The sequence below is a fragment of the Camellia sinensis genome, chromosome 6, assembly GCF_055761805.1.
Source record: "Camellia sinensis isolate YWXY chromosome 6, ASM5576180v1, whole genome shotgun sequence".
Lineage (NCBI taxonomy): Eukaryota > Viridiplantae > Streptophyta > Magnoliopsida > Ericales > Theaceae > Camellia > Camellia sinensis.
The window spans coordinates 34,486,798-34,492,541 of NC_138966.1; the positions used below are offsets into that span (position 1 = coordinate 34,486,798).

At 30.7% G+C, this 5,744-nt stretch overlaps 1 non-coding gene across 1 annotated transcript; it reads left to right on the plus strand.

Moving 5' to 3' along the window:
• Positions 1–1,702: 1,702 nt before the first annotated feature.
• On the plus strand, positions 1,703–2,788 carry LOC114273322 (uncharacterized). The gene is made up of 2 exons (XR_014332183.1): positions 1,703–2,004; positions 2,302–2,788. It is a non-coding gene; the product is annotated as an uncharacterized LOC114273322 (transcript).
• The last annotated feature ends 2,956 nt before the right edge of the window (positions 2,789–5,744 follow it).

Genomic DNA, 5,744 nt, shown 5'->3' on the forward strand with positions numbered 1-5,744 from the left:
GGGTTGTGACAGAGGTATACTGGGAAGAAGACAATTGGCTGCAGATGTAGTAGGAGCAGCAGAGTTAACCAAGGAGGCATTACAATTTCGGGCTGTAAGATTTTTCCCTGGAATAGATATTTGATGACAAAACATATTATAGCCTCTGTTTGGCAAGTTGGTTCTTGGGCTTTTTTGGCTATTTTAGCCACAAAAGACAAAATAGGCTATTTTAACCATAACAAACAAAATATCACATCCAACCCATAATCATTACATTATTCTCTCACAAAAAAACTCAAAAAAGCCAAAAAGCCAAAAAGCCCTTCCCAAACCAAGCTTTTAAGCCCAGGCTAAAATAGCCAAAAAAGCCAAAAAGCCAAAAAGCCAACCCACTTCCCAAACGGAGAAGTTGTCGTGTACGAGTCAGATTCAGTTCTGATCAATTTTACCAACTTAGGATTCTTACAACTCTCTATTTGTCTCTGTATTATTATTTTCTTATCTATGTATGTATTTTAATGGCACCCAAATCTTGTAGGGAAATATGCCACCACTTGCTTTCATTTTTAAAAGACGATATGGTATTTTAGAGCTGTCTGTCAGCTTGTAACTTCCAAGAGCTGACGCTGTCAGTTCAGGTCATCCTCAATTCTGCATTTTATATACAATTTATGCAGTTGACCACCAATGAGTATATGGTAAATCACACTTTCATTTTGACCAATCAAGGCAAAGCAAAGTTGATGTTTGTGTTTTTTACAAACATCAACTTTGCCTGTTTGATGTTTCTAGTGTATCTTTTTTTCCCTTTCTTTTTCGTTGACCTCTATAAATCAGAGATCCAAATAGCCTTAAAAATCATCCATTATGCATCTTTGTTGCCCCTATAGCGTGGTTTTAAATAATGGTATTGGGAGACGTTTAAGCATTTATTCGGGCGTAACGGTATTGGAAGTATTAGGTAGTGTAATGGTATTAGAAGTATTATTGAGAATTAGGTGTCAGGGTCATCTATTTTTTATACTGAGTAGCTCTGAAAAAACATTTTTACAGCTATCAAGATTTTGTAGTAGAAGTAAAAAAAGATGAATTTGTTTAATTTAATTGAACATACAGCTCTTGAAAGAGTAGAATAACAAAATAGATTTATGTAGTTGACCTTATTTGAGTGAGATATAAAAAACATAGTTTTGGGAGATCGATTTTATTTCCACACTATTAAAATGTATGAACAAACGCATAATTTGATTGGTTTAAAATTATAGGCTTCACAATTTTAAGTGGGGTTATTACATTTGATGTGTGTGAATTCCTACAATTTTGGTTATAATAGTCAAATAATTCATATTAGTTATGAATCGAGCATATTAATTGCGAATTGCCTTGTGAATTTACAATGAACCAATATAAAGGGGTGTATTAATATTGAAAGGACACAAATTTGACATGTACCAACCGATACAATATGTATCACACCGACAGATATTTAACACCTCGCAAACTTGCCCAAAAATCTAAGTGAAGGGAAATAATGGCTGTTTGTTCTAGAAAATTACTGCAACCTTGAGTTTTAGAGGACTTGGACTGGGTCACAGTCAGAGACACGTTGGAATCTTAAGCATATAATGCCCAATTGGTACAACAACTCTCCAACTACCGAAAATGCAAAATTCACAATTTCATTTTCAATTATATCTGACTTTGTTTACACAAATGCAATAATAATAATTTATGTAGTGGGTTTGGAATTTTGTAACATGGTTTCGTGTGACTAGTTCTTAAAACATGGCCAGCTAAGTTGTTAGTTAGAGACCTTCTTCCCTCTCCTCCTACCATCTCAAACCTGCTTCATAAACACCTCAACACACACAAAAGCAACTCTCGATTGCCTCCCCATATCTCCTCAACAAATGAGTGGCAGAGCTTATGTTGTGATATTATTCTTTTGGGCTGTCCTTACCATCATCACCCCGATGCTCATCCGGTTGTCGGAGTCCGCAAAACCCACCTTGCATTTTAATGGTACAGAGATATATTCACCTTGTTTAGTATAGTTTATTGGAGTTACTTATAATTTTCTTTTAAATTTTATTCTGAAGTCTATTTCAGAGTATTTGGTGTAACTTCTGCTTGTATACCTTGTGGGGCAAAAATAACTTAAACAAGTTGAAGATAAGCTAATTATTGAGAAAAGTTGAGAGATTGTTGCTTTTACCTTCTATTTTCTGATTAAGAGTTTCAAACAGGAAGATTAACTAATAATTATTAATTCTTCCATCAAGCAGTTCTCATGGAAAGTCAATTTTTCATGCATTGCAGGTGAGAGAAGAGAAGGAACAAATGCTGGAATACAGAGATTGTTGCCCAGAAGAGCACTTGTTGTACCTACAGTGCCGCCACAGGCACTGGCTCCACCTCCATCTCCAGCACCAGCACCCTCACCCATGTCGAAACAATGGTATAGAATTGAAAAAGCTTATGGAACAATGACACCGGGGATCGAATTGAGTTCCAGTTCGTTCAGAGTGAATGAAATTGTGGCACGACTCAAAAGACTATGATTGCATTTGTTCAAATAGTAATTTTACAAATTTATATTAAAAGCCAGCACTCAATCGGGCTCAATGGGATTGTCTCATCTCTGATGTGGTCAGTCATGATTGTAGATATGTCATTAGTAGGTACAGCAAAAGGATTGGATTAGTACACAACAAATGAACAAGAAAAGAGTTACAACTGAGAATTGGGGTTTTTTGTATAATCATAAAGCGAAAGCAATGGAAAGGAATAACTTATTGATTACCGGCAGATTTTGTTGTGTAAATGTATAATCAATTGTGCTAATCTGTTTTTAATCTCTTATTTTTCTAGTTCTCAAATGCTTGGATTATTATTATTGATCTATTTTCCGTGCAAGTTAGAATAAGAAAATGAGTTTGAACTATTAACTGAAAAATTATTTCTGTAAGAAGAAATGAGTAGTGCACTATTGGAGTAAGAGCATCTGATGTGGTAAAAGGTCTGCTATAGCTAAAAAATAGCATGAAGTTGAAAAATGGGTGCGCCAATGATTGGCTAAAAGAGTTGCTAAATTTTATTGCCAGTGGGTGCTCTAATGGTTGGCTAAAATAGTTGAGAAATGTTGCATAATTATGCTCTGTTATTTTCAGATTAATAACAAAAAGCAAAAATCACATTAATTAAAAAAAGAAGAAGAAGAAGAAGAAGTAAATTGGCTTCACCAAAAAATTAAATATATTTATAAAAAAAAATTAAAATTTTAAAAATTACATAATTTATCAACTACCAGTGTCTTAGACCACTAGTCTTAGTTGGTGTCGACATTGATGTCGACACTATCTCAGTTGGTCGACACTACACTGATATCTTAGTTGATCGACACTACACCGGTATCTTGGTCTTAGTTGGTGTTAACGTTGGTATCTCAGTTGATGTCGACATTGGTGTCAACACTGTCTCAATTGGTGTTGACACTGGTGTCGGCATTGTCTCAGTTTTAGCTGTTAAGAAAAATAAAAAAATCTCACCAAAAAAAAATAATAATAATAATAACAATAATAATATTTTATTATATATAAATTTTATATGATTTGTGAACTGTTCATATGTATGAATATATATATATATATATATATCCATTGAAGTTTGGTGTATTGGTGAAAGGGAAAATATGAGAGCTTTTTTGATGACAAAAGTTACTTTGGTTGTGTTTGACAAGGGTTATTTTAGTCTTTTTAGGCTAAAATAGTTAATAAGACAAAATATCACATTAAATCTATAATCATTTCACTTTTTATCTCTCAAACATCACATCTAACTAAAAAAAAATCCAATCATCTCTCCAAACACAAAAATTTTAACCTACTAAAATAGCCAAAAACTAAAATAGTCTACTAAAATAGTAACTTTCCAAACACTCACATTATTGTTTTGTGAGGAAACGGTGATTTTTATTTTTATTTTAATGGGCAGTGTGCACAATTCAATGGCTATATTTTACAAGTTCTATAAATTAGTTTACATGCCAAGTGCAACATCCAACACTAGTGTTCTTCCTTCTATATCCACAGAATAAGTTATGGTAGAGTCTCATCAGGAAGGTAGAAGGGGGAAATCATTCACACCTGAACAAGATATCACATTCTGTAAATCTTGGTTGTCTGTCACCCAAGATTCTATTATAGGTAATTCACAATCAGGGACGACGGATGTAGGATTGAGACTTTGGAAGGCTACTTTATAGTTTGAAAAATTTGGGAGGCTAATTTATATAATTTTTAAATTATCTAAACAAAAATTTAGGGGTGCGAACTCTTATAATTTTAAATTATTTTAAAATTTTTAGTATAATATATGATATTTTTCAAATTTTTGGGGTGCGTCCGCCCCCCTAGATCCATCATTGTTCACAATCACAATAAAATTTTTGAATCGAATTTTCAAAAATTGTGTTCACAGCATGGATGATGGTTACCCGGACTCAAGTTTGTATTTAATCTCGTTGGGACTTGATCCAGCAGCATTGTAACAAATTTTGTGAATTCCTAAATCAAAGATAAAAAATTTACATCCAAGTAGAATGACTGATTCAGTAAAGAGATTGTTGAATTAAATAACAATGGTTAGGAGATCGGTAACTGAAATTAAGAAATGAAATGAAGACAAAGTTGGTTGAGAAAAAAAAATTAAAAATATTGACTTAGCTAGTCATCACCAGAGGCAAAGATACCAAACAATGTGAAAAATCCGAAACCAAATTGTATATATAAATATAAAAATTATTTGTTAATTTATTTTTTAAAACAATAAATAAAATTAATTAAGATTATAATATTAACAAACAAAAATAAAAACAATATGCTTAAGTTTATCTAATAGATTTTTTATTTTGAAAATGTTTAAAAAATATACCATTGGAAAGGGATCATTGAATAAGTTAATATTAGAAAATATTACTTTTTATAATGACATAAAATAATTTAATAAAAATTATAATAAAATATTTAAATAGAATAAAAATAAATTTCTTACAAAATAAAAGTATCTAAATAAAAAAAGGGTAAGAAGAAAATTTATAATGATATTTTTATTAGATCTGAAAATAATTTTAGATGAACAATAAATTATGACCTATTACCCTTATTTTTTAATAAAAAAATTAATTTTTATGAACCATCAATTTTAATAGAAAAAATAGCGTTTCCTTCTATTTTAGTTTTAGCAAAAGTCACTTTTTAACTATTTGAGCTAAAAATATTTTGCATTTTAATTTGTTTAATTGACAATTGAGATTTTTTTTTTTTAAAAAAAAAAAAAAAAGAATCCATCATATTTGGCAAGTGCTAAAAAAGTCTAGATGAATAATAAATTATTACGTGTAACTCTTAATTTTTTATATATATATATATTTTATTTATGATAAATACATCCTTCATATAGTTTAAGGAGTAAGAGAGGCCTAAGATAATTTTCCTTCGTACTTAAGATCCCTAGTGTTATTATTTTAGCAGTTTAAATCCTTTATCCCACCTTTATATTGTTTAAGTTATTTCAAAACTTTAAAATTTATTAAGTTTTGATTTACATATCCATTTTTTGTAAAATTTATACTTTTACAATCCTATTGACAAGATCTTTCAAACAAGATCTATGAGTAATATGAAATTTTGAAGAAAAAAATTCATGAAATTTCATTGACTCACTAACTTGGTCATTGAAATTTCACTGACCAATCGAAATTT